The sequence below is a fragment of the Argopecten irradians genome, chromosome 9, assembly GCF_041381155.1.
Source record: "Argopecten irradians isolate NY chromosome 9, Ai_NY, whole genome shotgun sequence".
Classification (NCBI taxonomy): Eukaryota; Metazoa; Mollusca; class Bivalvia; order Pectinida; family Pectinidae; genus Argopecten; species Argopecten irradians.
Window position 1 is genome coordinate 23,659,787 of NC_091142.1, and position 20,560 is coordinate 23,680,346.

At 36.7% G+C, this 20,560-nt stretch overlaps 1 long non-coding RNA gene across 2 annotated transcripts; it reads right to left on the reverse strand.

The window, feature by feature from the left end:
- Positions 1 to 7,988: 7,988 nt before the first annotated feature.
- Positions 7,989 to 13,162, reverse strand: LOC138330903 (uncharacterized). 2 transcript variants are annotated; one of them, XR_011209620.1, is made up of 4 exons: positions 13,006 to 13,162; positions 10,290 to 10,519; positions 9,800 to 9,984; positions 7,989 to 8,864 (listed from the first exon to the last, which is right to left on the reverse strand). It is a non-coding gene; the product is annotated as an uncharacterized lncRNA (long non-coding RNA). The 2 variants fall into 2 exon arrangements; XR_011209619.1 differs by having other exon boundaries at positions 7,990 to 8,864; positions 10,290 to 10,464.
- Between the last annotated feature and the right edge of the window lie 7,398 nt (positions 13,163 to 20,560).

Genomic DNA, 20,560 nt, shown 5'->3' on the forward strand with positions numbered 1-20,560 from the left:
AAGGTACCAGACAGATCGGATGAGATAGAAAAATCTAGCACTGGGTATCATGTGAGATTTCCCTGTCCGAGGTTCGAGAAAAAGTCAGTTAGGAAGAAGAGAAAAGATAAGATTCTAAATTTAGTCGCCTTTTACGATCATGCAATAGGGGCAGCAGGTACAATTCTAACGCCCTACCTGCAGGGTCTATTTACTGACTGATTTTGTCGTTTTACCGGATACATGTTTAAACAGGATCGTCAATATGAAGCAAACAAATCAAAATAATAAATTGAATGAGGTAAATATAAATTAAATCATTGTTACTATTGCGCTATACTCCGTACACCACAATAACAATTTTAGCTATATATATCATCATAATAATATATTTGAAATATATTTTGATTGACATATAATTGATTTTGATTTATTCAATGTATTGTCAGTTTGGGCTAACTCTATTCATTATATATAATCATGAAATCTATATTGAAATAAAGCAAAAGTTGTGTTCATTTATTAGAAGGTTAAGTGATGACATGTACATTAAAATAATGTGGAGTGTTGTCAAGAGACATTTTAATCATACATATAGACCTGTTTAAGTGTTTACACATACACATAAAATACAATAGTTTATTATATTACATGTACGTAGATGTATGAACAAAGTAGTATACCAAATGTAATTGATACAAAAGTCAGAGAATACATGGTCAGTATCTTAAAATATATTGAGGTATTTTTAGAGCGAGCTTATTCTCGCTCTATTGTTTTCCTTGTCGGATGTGGAGTCTGTGTACATCCGCTATGCAAAGATTCCAACTGCGCACGCGATACCGGAAGGCAATACCTTACACCGCCTCATATATATGTTTCTGGCTTAATAGATTTAACCGTGATTTTATGACAACAACCTTTTAAAAACAGATACTTATAGAGATACCTGTCAGCGATATTCTACTATAAGTTAACAACAGCGACATTAGACAGTGCTAAACACATTCGTTTTGAGTAAACTTCAAGCGGCGTATTAATTATACAAACTCTTGCATCGGTCACGATATTTTAAGCATCTGACCGACTTTGGAAATTCCGAAAAAATACAATGTAAATCAGGTTTATATAAACAATAAAAAGTGACGAAACGGATAACTTTTAGTTAAGGCCAAAGACATTTACAGCGTTTGTTAGCAGATTATATTTAATTTATTTTATATCATCCTAGGTCCTAGGTGTAAGTTGCACTATCGCTTACTTTCCCGTGACCATAGACTGCATTTGCTGCGGTTGTAATAAATATTACTAGAATTACCCAACCTTGCGTAAGAGAAACAGAAAAAATACAATATCAAGACTGGATAATAATTATTATAATTATGTACAAGAAGACTGTTGTGAACTATTAAATATTATAAATGAACAGTTAGAATCCTTAACTGAGAAGGAGAATAACAATATCACATCTAAGGATATCGATAATGTTGTAAATAATATCAGTGATCTATTTAAGACATCTGCTAAAAAAGGATTTGGTACAAAAAATAGTGCAAAGTATATTAGCCAAACCAATAATAAACCTTGGTTTGTGAATGATTGTCGTAAAAGGAGGAAAGAATTTCACGCAGCTAAAAATAAATATAAACATTGTAAAAATTCAGACAATAAATCAACGTTATATCATGCGAGCAAAATGTAAAAGACAAACTTTAAATAAACATTTCATGATATACAAAGAGAAGAAACAGAATGAAATAAGAAATACTGCGAAATGTAATCCAAAAGCATTTTGGAGGTTATTAAATGATATTGGAGGTAATTCAAATGAACAAAACGTTCATATTAAAATTGAGGAATTATATGATTATGTAACGAAGCTGCGGTGCGCTTCGTTGCTATATTTTCCGGAAATTATATTAACCGGGACTTTGGCGGGAATTTGCTGTGCACGAGATCTCGGGACTGCGCCGATGCTTTCAGTTTTCTACCGGGCCTTGAGAGGTGAGGGTTGTGTTTTTGAATCCTATGTAATTTTTATATATTTGTCGCCCATCCTTTCCCTAATTTGCTGTTATCGTATAGTATGGAAATGCATTAACATTACTGTGTGTGTATTTTTCGCTGTCAGTCGATATTTTTGCTATATTAACGCGGCAGTCGAACCCAGGGCAAAACAAATTAATTGTACCATTCTTACTCTACGCTAATGACTACGGTCGTAGCGAAACAAGTCGTTACAATTTGGAACCTCCGGCGGGACCCTAATTAACTAATTAATTAATTTGAATTTCTGATCGTTGACTTATTTACTCGTTTATCTACTAGGCGGTGTGACGAGTCCCTGTGTTTGTGAAATTTATACAGGTGAACTATTTACGTTCCGGTTGAGTGGTTACGCTTGGGTGTATAATTTCTGAGGTGTGAGCTATTTATAGCTTGCATCGTGTTTCTCTTTTATATTCTGGACCTAGTCTTGTTGGCTTGATTAAAGAAACTTTCACATTAGTACTGGTGAGAATGTGGACAGTGCGGATTTGGGAAATGAAATATAGGCTTTACAATCCTGGGTAAAAAAAACAAATTCCTTGCGAATGATCATGGGAGGTGTCGTGTAACAGGGTACGGGGGAAGGATGGGCGACAGTATTACTGGGGAGGCCGCTCATATAGGTAAAGGGGACTAAGTAGGATTTATTGTAGTAACTGATATGGGGTTAGAGTGAGTTAAATTCCGAAACTGATAAGGCCAGTACTGAAAATACCGTTAACCGTTAAGGAAATATTTTGAGAATCTTCGCTGGAGAACGGTGTTTGTGAAATTGGAGGTTAAGCTATCGATAATCGGCCCGGTGTGTAGCGCCACGTGCTCGGTCTTTCATTGATGGGTAGGAGTTAATTCTGATAGCGAAAACGTGAGAATATTAGCAGCAAAACTGTCAATTACACAGTACTTCCCACTGAGCCACGCGGGTATTTTCTTGTTGTCACCTTTACACATGTTAAATATTAATAAACTGTTGAATGAATTTGATGTCGTCCATTGTCCATACTCACTAGTACCTTTGAATATTGTAGCGAGACATAGGAATCTGCAAGTTAACGCGGCAGTCGAACCCAGGGCAAAACAAATTAATTGTATCATTCTTACTCTACGCTAATGACTACGGTCGTAGCGAAACAAGTCGTTACAATTATCTAAAAATCTTAACAAGGGAGATAATACACGAACATTTTGACTTCGATGATGTAAATAATGGTTTGTTCGATGATACATTGAATGATGTAATTACTGTGTGTTATGATGCTACCACCTGGTAGAGGTCTCTGGTTATGTAAGGAAAGAATCGAGGAACGACATTGTGCTCCAGCTTTTTATTCCGCCATGTGCTACACCGGATGTCACACCGAGCATGCGTTACATAACAATTACATAAGGGAGACAACTGCACTTCTAGGGAGCAACACACCATTAGTATTATGCCATAAGATATCGCATATCATTACATCTCTCTTCTTTTAATTAAAGAATGTATTTGTTATTGTCCATAGTCCATGAATGTCTATAAACCACAATGAAATTTGCACTGGATTATATTCACGATTAATAGCACATTTTATATACCTGCTCGGGTGACCATTGAAAAACAAATGATAAACAATAAACTAATGATTACTCAATCCACTAGTCTGTAGTCCACATAACGCAAACTAATCGTAATAATCGCTGAACGATTGCATAAATCACTGAATTGAAACTAAACAGTTTATCCACAAATTAACACATTAGGAATCAGTAATAATGTTTGTCTATGCACATATATATGTGCAATTGGATTCCATTACTTTGATGTAATTACCTTGGGTTTCACTTGACGACCTGAACGTGTAGTGTAACCAGAGTCATGTGATGCAGGCTGGGGGTTATTTACAATAGGAGAAGGGGGTTTTGGGAGATCTACCTTCAGCTTGATATGGGGGGTAGATTTTACAGGGGATCCCGGGACAACTGCTTTTGGTTTTACTGCTGGGGCAGTGTCTTTGGGCAAGACAACTGAGCTTCCGGTCGAACTATCGCCAAAATTGAAGTCAAGGTTCAGTTTAGGGGTTTCTAGGTCATTCACGTCTAGCAACTTTTCATTTGTCTTCAAGAACTGTCGGCGGTTACGACGGTAAATTCAACCATCAGGAGTGTGCACAGTGTACGATCGTGCATCATTTTGTTTTACGACGGCGGCTGGTAACCATTTTTTATCATGTTTGATCCTCACCGTTTCACCTATTTCCAGTTCAGCAAGATGTTTTGAACCTTTGTCGTGGTAGTATTTCTGATTTTCTTTTTTTCTTTTCATTTCGGAAAGATGTCGGGAGTGATCGGACTGACTAGATTTAGGCTCTAGAAGTTCGGTTGACGTCGGTATAATTGAACGTAGACGACGACCCATCAGCAGTTGACTAGGAGACAGACCAGAGTCAAGCGGAGTAGTACGGTACTCGAGCAACGCCAAATATGGATCCTTCTGGTCAGTCTTAGCCTTGGAAAATATCCTTTTGACCGTTTGGACGGTTCTCTCCGCGAGGCCGTTGGATTGCGGAAATAAAGGACTGGATGTCTCGTGGACAAAGTCCCATGCGCGTGAAAAATCTGCAAATTTCGCGCTGGAGTATTGCGGCCCGTTGTCTGTGATCACCTTTTCGGGTGTTCCGTGTCGTGCAAATATGTCTTTCAGTTTCGTTATAACGTTAGAACTTGTTGTGCTGGTCAACTTGCTGACCTCAAAATAACGGCTATAGTAGTCAGTGGTAACAACAAATTCTTGATCATCCCATTTGAACAGATCGCTGGCTACTACCTGCCAGGGACGGGTAGGTATCTCACGCGGAGACAACGGTTCTTTAGGATTTGAGTTCCGTAATTCGAGACATGTGTCGCAGTTCAAGACTAATTCGGAAATGTCAGAGTTCATGTTCGGCCAGAACATGACGTCGCGAGCTCGATTACGACATTTCTCGATACCCATGTGGCCTGTATGGAGTATACTCAACATCTCGGCTCGGAGTGCCTTGGGAATGACTATGCGGTTTCCCTTAAAGACCATATCACTCATGACAGTCAGTTCATCACGAAAATTCCAATATTCAATTATTGACATCGGACAATCTTTCCTAATTTCTGGCCAGCCTTCTCGTATGACCTTCACGAGAGTTTTCATCTGCTGATCGGACGTAGTCGCGTTCTGGAGTTCTTCTAACCTACGCGAGCTAATCGGTAAGTTTGACATAACAGCGTGAACTTGAACTTCCATGCCTTCCGAAAGTTCGGGGTAAGTGTTGGGCATAGACTTGCGTGATAACGTGTCTGCTACAGGAATTTCCTTTCCTGGTACATGTCGGACCGTAATGTCGTACTTCTGTAACTGTAACATCATACGCTGCAAGCGTGCAGGGGCGACACTTATAGGTTTCTTAAGTATTGATTCAAGTGGTTTGTGATCGGACTCCACATCGATCGGTCTGCCATAAACGTAATGGTGGAATCGCTTGCACCCAAATACTATGGCGAACATTTCCTTCTCTATTTGCGCATAATTGACCTCAGTCGGGGTCAGAGACTTCGACGCATAGGCTACAGGTTTGCCGTTCTGCATAAGAGTAGCGCCTAATCCGTATTTTGACGCGTCTACCTGCAAGGTAGTTGACTCGTTCGGATCAAAATAGGACAGTAGCGGACTCTGTGTGATCAAATCCTTGATCTTTAGAAATGCGTCTATCTGCGGCTGTTCCCACACAAATTCTACGTCGCGTGGCAATAATTGACGTAACGGAGATGTCACTTCGGAGAGTTTCGGAGCAAACTTTGCTAAGTAATTTATCATTCCGAGGACGGTTTCGAGTTCAGATTTGTCACGAGGGGGTTCCATTTCGCGAATGGCAGTGACCTTGTCGGGATCTGGTTCTAATCCTTGCGACGTCAACACGTGACCAAAATATCGAACACTGCTTACACCGACCTCTAGCTTGTCGTCGTTAAGCTTAATGCCAACTGTGCGAGAACGATCTAGCACAGCTCTGAGGCGCTCGTCATGTTCGCGTCGCGTCGAACCAAATACCAAAATATCATCGACAATAGCGGTGACACCGGTTAGCCCTTCGTAGCTCTCGTCGACTACGCGTTGGAACTCGTCTTGCGCTGACGGTACGCCGAAGGGCATACGGAGGAATCTATACCTTCCGAATGGGCTGTTAAATGTAGTCAAGTAAGATGATGGTTCATCAAGTTTTATGTTCCAATATCCGGAACGTGCATCAAGTTTTGTAAAGTATCGCGCACCGGACAAGTCGGGAAGGACCTCCTCCAAAGTCTTCATGGGGTAATGGGGACGCTTAATTGCCTTATTAAGGTCTTGCGGGTCGAGGCATATACGAAGCTTACCCGAGGACTTCTCTACGACGACCAGGGAGTTTACCCACGGAGTAGGTGTGTCTACTTTGGTTATGACGTTCGCTTTCTCCATGCGGTCACACCGTGGGGAACCAAAACGGTTTTTCACGGCCACGAGTGACGGCCCCTTGCTTTTCCTGGCGTAGCGACGGTTTCCGGTGGCGCGCGAAGCGAGCGTTCTTCACAACAACAGGGATGTCGATGTTTTCCGCTGTCCTTACAGACGATATTTTCAAATAAGTGTAAATATAACAATTTCCTGCAGTATTTTGTTAACTCATCTTTCGAATTTCATTCATGTTTTAGATAGGATATATGTGGAATATCTGGGCTAACGAACTTTAGATGTAGGGTTGTGAGCCGGAGGCTCTGTGTTTACGTTTTCGCTGCATTTCACAGTGTGTTCATGACGGTTTTAGGCACTGTAAGAAATAAGTTACATAATCAGATGCGATAGCTTTCTTATAAAATCACACCCTTCCTTCAATTTTCACAGTTTACTGCGTCAACAACGTTAACATGGCTATTATCCGCCAGTGAGAAAAGGCAACGGCATTTCACGGCGTGCACATTTCGCCGGCGTCGGATGCTCACGGCGTCTTGAATAGGAAAAGTGAGGGTACCAAAATTGTGACAGTACACCGACAGTTTTCTATATATTATAGCTTTATTATGAAGTAGAATAAGAACAACTCATAATTAAATATTTCTTAAAATATATAATATTATGAGTAATAAAGTAACCACATTATTTGTACAAATAGTATCTTAATAAATATTAGCACAAAAATGTGGTTACTTTATTGTATATGCCAGAAACATACATGTATAATTATTGAACCGTATCAAACACCCATATGATCCCGGATGTTGACAATAAATTACAGATATGACATGTTGAACAATTATCTGTTTGTTAATAGATCTTTCTATATCATAGAATGGATTGTTGGCTTCTGTTATTTTAAGATCAATATATAAATTAAGAAAAAAGGTAAAGAACAGGCACTTGCATTTATTTGTTGTGTTATTTTTAAGTTTTTTTTTTAAATTATTGAACAATGGATGTAGGCAATTCAAAAGCACAGGCACTTTAATTTTTAAAGCACATGAACTTTCATTTCTAAAGGACATGCACTTTCCAATCTGATTAAAACTGATCTACACTCTGATAGACCGAAACCTAGCTATGCGCCAGTGGAGCGGAATTATAAATCTAATTTTAATTAGATTGGTGCACTTTCATTTCTAATGTACAGGGACTTACGTTTGTAATTTTTTTTTTTAATATTTACCAGGTAACGATTGATGTTGGTTATTCTCATGCACAGGCATTCACATTTCCAAAGCATAGCCACTTGCATATGAAGTTGTTTTTAAAATTATCATCAAACATTTGAAAGTTATTTCATAAAATTTTAAAGCAGGTACACTTGCATTTAAAAAGTTGTTTTGAAAAGTATACCGGTATTTAACAGTGCGGGTAAATCTGTAGTGCTTTCTAAATACAAGAACATGTGCCCTGAGTGTGGAAAGGTTAAGTGATTGGAAGTATAATATCTTAGTTAGTTGGCCACTCTGATATGATTATAAAGTCTACTATGTTGTAATGAATTTGATTCAATTCATTTTATCAAACTTACATGTACTGGTGCTTCAGATTTCAATCAGTTAGGTTTTATTTTTGTTTTACAACCTGAACAGCCGAGGTAATTAATATGTACCAGGTTTTCTGATAGCAGCCAAAAGTACCTAGAGAAATAAAACAGATATATTGCTTAAAATATATACACAAACACTTCTTGAGAAACAAATTTTATTACAACAGTTTAAAACAGAAAACCTCTCAGTCAACAGGAATATGCTAGAAGCAAGAAGATCTCAACAATGTTGTCGAGGATTTCAAGCCATGAATGTCTCTAAAACAAATTGATAAAATAAACAAATAAACCCAATGACGATCATTAACTAATCATTTCTTTTAAAGAAACCTAAACTTTACACCAAGAAAACAGTCCGTTGACTTTTTTACAATCTAAATGTCATTCACTTTTGTAAATAGTGAACTTTGACATTGTACTTTTATCTCATTTTAAGTATTGTATTGGTAAATATTTAATCCTGATATTGGCCCTCATCCAACAAATGTTCAAATTGAAAAGTTAATGAATCCATTCCGAGGTCTTAATCTAAGCCTGAATACATATCCACTGCTGATGAGAATGGCTTTGAAATGGACAATCAGTTCCTAAGATTAAGTAAGTGTAGATAAGACAGAAGGCAAGCACATTCCAAAGTTACGGTGACTTCACACCATACAACAGGATATTTAAACATCTGTTTTTCTGTAGATAGTCATGTTTTATCACCCATGGTGGTAATGTAAGTCCTACCCAAGTGGCATCACAGTACAGGGATGGCATGTTTTTCAGATTTCCTCGGTGCTGTCAAAATATAATAATGTAAAATAGTTAAGCATAAGGCTAATCTACTCCATGATCCTCTTGTTAGTAAAAATATATTACATGTATGGATCAGTTAAATTTAAACAATTAGAAATATAAACAAGAGGCCCATGGGCCTTACCTGTCACCTGAGTTCTGATACAGAATGAAACAAAGTCATATAAACACTATATATTGGCCCATCAGACCCTTGAAATCAGTCATAAATTTGACTTTTTAATCTATGAAGAGTATTTGGTTCCAACAAATTTGTGGACCCTGGGGTCAACGAGGACCGATATGGATATTCTTATATGCCATATCTCAGGGCTATAATTCTAACCAAATGTGACTCATTTCCTATGAAAATTGAGCAAATAATGCTCATAAAATTTTTTTCCAATATAAACTATAATAGATTTGACCTTCCCAGGGGAAAATCCGAGATACCAAGGCCAAAAAATTCACAATTTTTGTAAAGGACCTTATGTTTAAGACTTTCCATCTATGAAGAGTTTGATTCTACCATTTCTGGAATTTCAGAAGATGATTTTAGAAGTTTTAGCCTATTTGACCCCCTTTGGCCCAACCCCTCAGGCCCCTTGGGGGCAGCTGGGACCATATAATTCACCATGGCAACGACAGACAGAATTGATTAGAATAGGTCACTTGAGACTTTGTCTCAGGTGATCATGACCTAATAAAAAGGTGACAGAGTTATATCTAATGACACAGCAGCGAAACTCAAATTATAACAGGATACATAAATTCCATGTATAAATGTTGTTCAAGTAAATGGTGTTTCAAATAAAATAGTTTAACTACAATTAAGCAACATTATGTAATAAACAAGTATGATTAGCTTTCATATTGTCTGTTTATATTATATACAGAATGAAATAAACTCAAAAGTCAACTTTGATATATTATTGTACCTATATACATGTATTGGTTTGGCTTTGGCTGAAACACATAACTTGGAAGTCTTTTTCCTTGACTAGGAGTTCCACAAAATTGGCTTTTTCGGATGTCCGTTAATGGATATATGTACAGCTTTCCCTCTATTCGATCCACATTCTTCAACCTCTCGATGTTACGCTCTTCCTTCCCATGAAGAATCCTGTTTAGCAATCAGCCTAATTAGTCATGTCAATTAAGAACAGATTATTGGCAAACATCGAAATCGAAATTCTATCAATCAATTAATACAAAAATATAATATACCTATTCTGTTTCTGAAAATTTCAGATTTATTTGCTCATGAATGTGTCATTATTATTAGTATATACTACATGTATATCTTGTTACTAACACATGTCACAATCAATATTGACTTACAAGATCGAGTACACGTAGATATCTTTGTAATATAGAACCACATTTATATAATGGACTACGTATATACATACATATAAAATGTACTACCATATTTATATCACTTAGCAAGCTCCAAAAGATCCAGAATTTGTTGAACACCAACATGGGACCAGGGGGAGATAACTCATCCACACCAGATCCATGGATCCATGATACATTGTAACTCAGCTTAAACACCAGATCCTCTCTGTCATTCTTGTGGTCAGTTTGTGAGGGGACCATCCTTTTGTGAAAAAAAGGTTTAGCAGATTTATTGGTACCCACTACCATTGGAGCATCTGTTTAAGTAAAACAATCAAGAGTACAGTTGAGTGTAAGCTAACCTTTACAGCCTGTAAACCTAGTGTACTAGGTATAATCTATGAGTGCATTACATTTAAACTTCAGGTAAAGTAGTACTACACCCACATAGGTGATTGACTGATTGATACCAAAAACCCCATACAAGTAATGGACAGTACCCAAGGCTACCTGTACACAGTCACATATGTTTCTCACCTGTGGATGTGATGCCTGGTACGTAGCTACATGTAGTCTAGAATCTATATTATATTTGATTAAATACTCTTGTTCAGGACAAAACCAGCAAGAGTATTGAGAATTCATTCTTTTAAAAGGCTACCTACATGTACTAAAATGTACTGTTCTTATATTGGGGACTCTATCTGTGAAATGAAAAATAATATAGAGAAAGTTTGAAAATAATAATTTAAATAAATGAATCATTAGGTCGTATCTTCAAACTTTTCGTTTTGTTCATAAAGTTTTACCATCAGTCTGATTTCATCAATTAGCTTTAATACAAAAATGCAAAGCAAATATTTGATACATCATTAATTAATTAATTTTAGTCTTTACTGTTGTGTTTTATTAGTTTAACATTCTATTAACAGCTAGAGTCATGTAAGGATGTGCCAGGTTTGTTGGTGTATGAAAGCCATGGTAACCGGAGAAAAACCACCGACTAGTGGTCAATACCTGGCAACTGCCCTACATGGGATTTTAATTCACGACCCAGAGGTGGAGGGCTTGTGGTAATATGTCGAGACAGTCTTTACAATGTTGACATATTTGATAAACGTCTTCAAACTTTGGTTTATACTTTTTTTGTGAACTTGAACAATACATTTCAGTTTTAAAATTTGGATTAATATTAATAATCAAAACAAATCTATTAGGTAAAACTATTCATGGCCAGAGGGCAGAATTAGTGTCAGTTTGGCGATATTGAATTTGGTATTGGGACCCTACCAGTAGTCGTGAAAGAATATATAGCAGTCGTGATTTAGGAAAAAATTAATTGTTTGCATCTCATGAAACACATCATTCACAAACAGCTCCAGACATTCGGAAATCCGGACGCACAGTTGATCTAAATGTGCACACAATCACGACTACTGTTCCGTCACGACTACCGGTTGGGTCCCAGTACAGGTACAGATGCTGTCACAGCATGCTATCAATTGAATGCTATAATGGACCCCTGGGGTTCTTACATGTACCTGTGAGAAAAGTGGAGAGGGCCTACAAGTTAAATACATACATTTATCCTGCAACTGTCCCACATACTGACCGATAACTACTGCCAGATAAACTTGTGCTTTATCCGTCAATACGATATGCTTTATCCGTCAATACGATCACGTGAATTTGTTCCATATCTGACGGAACTTTTCTAACTTGACCCTGAACTTGAACCTTCCGGTGAATGAAACGTCATTCAGTCCCGCTAAAACGTGACGTCACATTCACCGAAATGACGTCATTTTTAAGATATCGAAAATCTCGTATGGCTGTGTCGTCTTTTTCTTGGCTCATGACAAAGGTATGTATTGTTAAGTAATTCTTTAATGGGTATTTATTGTTATTTGAGTATATTCATTTCCTTTCAGTGACATATCACACTGAATAGAATTACGGTTACTGTTTGTGAATGCGCTTATTTATTTCCCACGGCAGTAAAAAGGAGTACACTCTCATTCGGTTAAGTGAATGAATCTTTACCTCCGCATCAAAGAAGCGTCTCGCTTCGAGTGAAACAAAGTAAGGAACTGTCAATTTGCTTTCGTTTTGAATGCCATAATTGTAGCAGGATAAACAGAATACACGGTTAGTTTCTTACAATACAAGTTTTATTTTGGTGCTCGACACGGAAAGCCAAGATGACTCGGCAAAGCCTCGTCATCTCGGCTTTCCTAAGTCTCGCACCAAAATAAACCTTGTATTGTAAGATACTAACCATGTATTCTCTATGTACACTGTATCTATCATAACTTTGTATATATTCTTCAATTATTAAATGAAATCTTGAAATCTATAGCTAGATAACGTATAGCTACAGACACTTCTTCATTAGCCTATAGGCGATCATAGCAAACACTGGGATCTCCTAGATATCTTTTCGCCCCTTGAAAAGCCGACGCCGGCAAAATGGACTCGCCGTGAAAAACCGTTACTTTACCTTAGGTGGATAATCGCCATTTTAACGTTGTTGACTCAGTAAATTGGGAAAATTGAAGGAAGGATGTGATTTTATAAGAAAGCTATCGCATCTGATTATGTAACTTATTTCTTACAGTGTCTAAAACCGTCATGAACACACTGTGAAATGCAGCGAAAACGTAAACACAGAGCCTCCGGCTCACAACCCTACATCTAAAATTCGTTAGCCCAGATATTCAACATATATCCTATCTAAAACATGAATGAAATTCGAAAGATGAGTTAACAATACACTGCAGAAAATTGTTATATTTGCACTTACTTAAATATATCGGCTGCGTTGACATCTGTAAATCTAGTATCTTTCTGCTTGTTATTAAACGCTCGCTTCGCGCGCCACCGGAAACCGTCGCTACGCCAGGAAAAGCAAGGGGCCGTCACTCGTGGCCGTGAAAAACCGTTTTGGTTCTCCACGGTGGGTCAAGCTCATGCTTAAGTTTTTCCCTAAGCGCGACAGGTACTTTGCGCGGTGGGTGCACGTTTGGTTGCACCTTCGGATCGAGTTGGATACTACATGTACCCGGAAAATTACCGATACCATCGAATACATCGGCATATTCCTTGAGGACCGATAGTTTGTCTAAGGGTGCTCTGCTACTCGGAGTAGTCTCACCTACAGAGTAGATCAACTTTATTAGTTTCAAATCTAAACAAGACTTGAGACCTAGAATGGGAATGGAAGTTGTCTCGGCTATGTAAAACTCAGCTGTGATACCTTGACCTTTGTACACACATTTCAAATTACAACAACCTGACGTACGTATTGTTGAGCCATTATAGGACGACAAATGTTAGCGGGGTATGGACAACTCTAACTCAGGGTACAATTTGCAAAATAAATCTTTAGGTATGATGTTTACCTGGGCACCTGTGTCTACCTTAAATTTCACAGGTTTCTGGCTGGGACCCACATTTACCTGGACAAAAGCTTGGTCAGTGGAAATAGGGGCATTACTCTTAACACCTGAGCGGACAACATCAATGAAAAAATTATCAGATGACTCTGACTCACTATCAATATCAACAGAGTTAACAGATCTACATTTCTTAGAAAAATGGTTCCATTTGTGACACTTGTTACATTTTTGCCTTTTGCGGGGCAATTGTCTGTTTTTGAATGATTGTATCCGCAGTAACCACAGTCCTTTGATGTGTGAGACTTCTCTTCAATTTTTGCTGTTCTATGTGTTGATCTTCCTCCCCTAAGTGGCTTTTTCCTTCTGTGGTGACCCTGTCCTCGTTTCTGACCCGAGTTTCCCATTACAGCATTGACGGATGATTGTTGACTTTGTGTTGTTTCATGAGTTTTCATTGTCTTTAGTTGTTCTTGTGCGTATTCACAACTTTGTCCTATTTGTATAGCTTTCTCTAATGTCAAGTCTTTCCCTTCGTTTATGAGTTTTTCACGTACCTTCTGTGACGTCACTCCAAACACAATTCTGTCTCGTATCATTTCATCGTTTCGTCCACCTTCACCAAATGAACAATCTTTTGATGACATTTTGAGTCGTGTGACAAAATCGTCGAACGGACTAGACCCTTCTACAATGTTATTAAACTTGTATCTGGCAAATACAGGGTTTGCCTTGGGCTAAACATGGTTTTCAAACCCATCATAATAAGTTTTCAAAAGTTTACGCTGATCGCCGGTAAGTGTCCAAGTACTGTACACATCGCGACCACGTTGGCCAATCCATAGAAGTAGATATGAACATTGAATTTCTTCATCGGTTCCTTTCAGGGGACATTTGAAAATAAGTTCACAGTGCTGCCTAAACTTTTTCCACGTGTCTGGTAAATTGGCACTGTTCCAATCTAATTCGGGCGGTTTAATACCTGACAACGCCATATCTTCAGATAACTGCGTCTGTATAAATGTTCTTTACCTTTCTGACACCATGTTATGATGCTACCACCTGGTAGAGGTCTATGGTTATGTAAGGAAAGAATCGAGGAACGACATTGTGCTCCAGCTTTTTATTCCGCCATGTGCTACACCGGATGTCACACCGAGCATGCGTTACATAACAATTACATAAGGGAGACAACTGCACTTCTAGGGAGCAACACACCATTAGTATTATGCCATAAGATATCGCATATCATTACACTTATCATTGTGGATAAAATAAAGCATGCAGTTAAAAACCGTAGCAATAATAAGACAGGTGGTATAGACTGTAGTATAAATGAATACATAAAAAACACATTGGACCTATTTACAAATGTCTATCATAAATTGTTCAATGCTGTTTTAAATACGGCATGTATCCAGAATCGTGGAAAATTGTTGTAATAAAACCTTTGTATAAAAACAAAGGAGATCTGAAGAACTTAGATAATTATAGAGCGATTAGCCTGAAAAGTGTTCACATCTGTTTTGAATACCAGACTTAAAGGGACAATTCAGTCGAAGAGAACATTAAAATGTGTACATATATCAGAAAAAACCAGCTCTAATGGTAATTAGATTAGTCGGTTTTACTGTGATATGCATGAAAAGCCCATGGTTGTGACGTGTGTAGATGTTCAAACTCGCTCGCTGTCCGCCATTGCACATTGTGATCGAACTTCTTGTATGCCGAACCCTGTCCCTTGCTCGTAGAATAATGCAACTTTTGTCTAGAACTGCTCAAATCGCTCTGATAGTAGTGTGTTTACCTTATTAGGCGAATTGTCTTGCCTTAAAATCATTTTATCACCTTCTCAGTGGTTATGTAGTTTATTTGTTTAACGTGCATAGGTTTGGCTTGGGAAAGGGTACAGCGTCCATATTGTACCTACTTAATCGCATTGATCAACGATTTGATATTTGAAAGATATTATTTATATTAAACAATGACGTGGAATTTGTCAATATTTTATATTATATGTTTCATAAGAAATGTAGAACAATACATTTATGCCATATTTTGCTTCCTGGTTATGTAAAAGAAATAGCCTGAGTGAGTTGTCCCTTTAATAAGTTGTTAATATCTGATGAACTTCATATCGAAAGCAACATTCTACTGTTGATAATATATTGGTTTTACATACTCTTACATCTATATATATATCACTCAAGAAAAACTTATACTGTTCTTTCGTAGATTTCAAAAGAGCTTTCGACTCTGTTTGGAGAATAGGATTACGGAAAAAGGTTAAAAAAAGTAACATAACTTTACGGGAAAATTTTACAAGTCATAATTACCTTATATGCCAACACGAAAGCGCGTGTCAAGAAAGGGAATGAACTGTCAGGATAATATTGGTCTAAAACAAGGGGAAAATTTGTCAACTTTTTATTTGCAGTTTATCTAAATGATTTAGAATACTTTTTTCATGAAAATGACGTCAGTTGTCTCCAAACGATGAACAGCTTGAGTGCTGATGTTGGATTGTTTATTAAGATGTTTCTTATCCTTTATGCTAATGACACTGTTATTTCCGAATAAGCAGAAATACTACAGAATTTATTGAATATGTTTAAAATATACTGTAATGAGTGGAAGCTTACGGTTAATACGCAAAAACTAAAGTTGTTGTATTCTCAAAACGGAAGTATCAGACACGTTTGCGCTTTTTATTTTGCAAAAAAGAATAAGAAATATTGGAATATTTTACATACTTATTTAACTATATATAATGGTACATTTAATAAAGCGAAAAGTAAATTAGCGGAACAGCTTTATTTGCTATTTACAAAAATATTAGAAATATTACTCTGCCAGCTGATTTACAACTGAAGATTTTTGACACTCTGGTACAACCTATCCTTTTATATTCTGTTGAAGTATGGGGTTTTGAGAATATTACTATTATTGAAAAAATTCACGTGCAATTCTGTAAACGTATCTTAGGTTTGAGACGTAGTACACCAAACTTTGTGGTCTATGGAGAATTGGGTAGATATCCTTTTATATTCTGTTGAAGTATGGGGTTTTGAGAATATTGCTATTATTGAAAAATTTCACTTGCAATTCTGTAAACGTATCTTAGGTTTGAGACGTAGTACACCAAACTTTGTGGTCTATGGAGAATTGGGTAGATATCCTTTTATATTCTGTTGAAGTATGGGGTTTTGAGAATATTGCTATTATTGAAAAAATTCACTTGCAATTCTGTAAACGTATCTTAGGTTTGAGACGTAGTACACCAAACTTTATGGTCTATGGAGAATTGGGTAGACATCCGTTGAGTATTGAAATGAAATGTAGAATGGTCATGTTTTGGTATAATTCAATTTCCACTGATAAATTGTCAAGCAAAATATCTAAACAAACTAATGTACCAGTTGCATGTAAATGGAAACATAACTTTTAAATGGATCGATTTTGTGCTAAATATTTTTAATGAGACGGGCTTAAATTTTGTATGGAATATACAGGAATCTTGTACATTGAACAAAATATATTTAAAATTTACCATTAAACAAATACTTCAGGATCAATTTATTCAAAGGTGGTTTAATGATATGAATTTGTCAGCAAAATGTATACAGTTTTTAAAAACGATTTTCAAATGGAGAATTATCTATTGAAATTGAATAAAAAAGATAGAAAAATATTGTTAAATTTCGTACTTCTAATTTACATTTGCCCATAGAAACGGGACGATGGGCTAATGTATCACTTGACCTCTTATTACACACGTAAGTGTGTCAGAGCATGATAAAGAAATCTGAGATCTGATATAAGCCAGAAAGGCATTCAAGCATATGACGCAGGTATAAGCCACCACGTTCACAGAGACTAGACAGTGCTTGCTGTAGACATCTTACGGACGACTAATTTGAACAGCGAAATAAGTATATCATATCAATATCAATGAAATTATAAACCAACTTCTGAGTAACAAATAACACAATTAACAATGTTCAAAGTAATTTCACATTAAAAGGTCTTATAAAGTAAAGGAAGCAATTATTACAATACATCAAGATCGTAACCCATTTCCGATCGCTAGTGATAGTATACGTACACCTGTTGCAGAGGATGATATTTCAAATAGGCTTGTAGGTATATATCTACGGGCTATTTATTAAATACATTTGTATGTTACAATTTTGTACGTGCAAAATATCTCTGTGCATGGCCTTATAGATGCATATTGTACTGGAAGTTTTAGAAAGTAATTAACAGACATATTTCTAGTTTAATACGTTTTTTTCATCTTTTCTTCCGTTTATCGAATTTTAATACAAAAAAAAAAAAAAATTGGTTGGGCGAAACCTATCTTTAAGAAAGACAAATTTTGTCTTTCTGGCTTTTGTCTTTCTGTCCCGAGCCGAAATACAGCTTCTATTTTAAAGGGACATGAACCTTAAAGCTGACAATGCAAGTTAAAAAATGTACATTTGAGATTAAAAAAAAAATAATGAAATTTCTTTTTTCAAAATTTGTTTCTGAGACAGCCCATTGCGTTTCTAAGGACGGGCAGACGCCATTTTGTTTGAACTCAGCTTGGATACGAGACGCCTGCCGACCCCTATATAAAGCGCGTGAATCGACACACGTGCGCTCAGTCATGTACATAACACCTAGCAGTTGTCCACTGTGTATCACCTAGCAAGCAAACATGTCAACTCTTCTAAGCTGTATTTAGAGGTTTCACAAATTTAACTTTCCACACAAATGAATAAAAATCCTGATAATAATCCGTCCACATATCTCCATGTATGCTATCGTACCCGATGTACTCGACTTGCTACTTGCACGTGACCACCTGCCCCGAACAAGTGACGCTTCCATATATAAGCTACCAAAGGCACACACGTGTACATGTGCGTGTAATATCTAATATGTTGAAGTGTTTTATTTGCTCGTATTTGACATATTTTGGGATCTAGCTGACATTATTACTTCAATTAAACCTTGTCAGGTGAGTGCAGTATTTATATTTAGTTTGACAATGTTATCTCCTAGTAGATTTCCGTGTCTGTTTACGTTATAATCAAAATGGATCTCGCACGTGGAAAGAAAGTATGAATTCATGCATTACTTTTAATTTAACTGTATATATCTTTATATGGTTCTTAAAAACTTTATTTGAGAAAACATTGAAAGTACTAACCATTTTATTATCATTACGTCTTGGGTATATAGCACACTAGATCTAGAGCCGGTCAAGTGTTAGTTGTTACACCTTGAACAGCAAGCGTTCGACTGATAGCACGTGTGTGTGTTTCACACGCTTTATATAGGGGTCGGTACCCGGTGTTGTATCCAAGCAGAGTTAAAACAAAATGGCGACTGCCCGTCCTTAGAAACGCAAGGGATTGTCTCAGAACCGAATTTTGGAAAAAAAATATTGAAAAAAATACTTTTATTTTTTTTTATACTCAAATGTATATTTTTTAACTTGCATTGTCAGTTTTAAACAATTTGTTCTGTATGCTATGGTTTTCAGATGTTTATTGAATATTTTATTACAATGATTGGTTATCTAAAACGACAGGAAAACGTTGGGAATACCTACCTCAAAAATGATGAAAATAGACCGTCATTTTCTATTTTTGGAACACAAAACGAAAGCTGGCCGAAAGCGAGGTTATATGGTAAACGGTGGCTTACAACGATACATACATGTATAAATCTGTATTGAAAGTATTTACAATAATAACCAACAATACATGTTATATATGACAAGTTTACTCACATTAGTAAAACACGTCTGTACAGATTAGGGGTTGGAAAAAGAGAGAACGCTTCACGGGCGCCACGTGACCGCGTCCGCGCACATTTGTGACGTCATCAAATCCGCGGTTCACAACAGTTATAATAAACAACAAACCTGCTGACGTGACAAAAATATTAGACACATTGGGCACATTGGTGACGTCATCAAATCCGCGGTTCACAACAGTTATAATAAACAACAAACCTGCTGACGTGACAAAAATATTAGTTTTCCAGATTAAAAAAAAAATATTTTCTGATTTACGATGGTTGACAAATGAAATTTAAGCCAATTTTGTTATAAAACAATTTGTATTTAGCGTAAGAATGATAAGTCAAAAGTCAAACGAGACTTTTCATTCGATCATGACGGCACCGCGAAGGGAGGTTCCTGACTTATTGCACATATGTACACTAAGCAAGTATAAAGTGGGGAGTTGCTCCCGTTTCTTGCTTTTCAGCGATCCATTTATATTAACCTACTTTCCCAATCGCGCACGATACTGACTCTTGACGTTCACTGTTTTCTATCGGAATTCGTTTGTGTTCGCTTCACCCACGTTTTTGACCCACCATTTTGTTTACATGCATTTAAAAGTGCATTGTGGGAGGTCACTGAAGCTCAACACTTCTATATAAACTATCGTTACAAAACTCGACCGGGGTTTAAAATACAGAAAGATGGAATTTCCATTATAATTATTTTATTTGACACATTTACACAATTACTGTTATATATTACTTAGTAAGGTATCTGAAACGTCTTAAATATGTATTTTACTCAAATTTACATGGTTTATTTAGGTTCATGTCCCTTTAAAAAACTGACCATGTATTCTTTTTATCCTACAACATCACCAAAAATACATGTGATTTTCATATTTAGCAGTTTTACATTTATTAACATTTTGTGTATTAAAATGTTCAACAAACATGTCCTTTCAAACAATAGATCAACCAATAGGAGGCCAATGGAATTAGTGCACGTGAAAATATACAGCTGTTTTCCATCAGTACCGAAAACAGCAAAAATGTATGCGGTAGGTATATATAGGTGTACAGGGGCGTAAAATGTCCATCAAGGGATTCTATGTACTATTTAAAAAATGTCTCTTAAACGATCGATTTGTTTATATGTCTTAGCGAGACAATTAATTCATT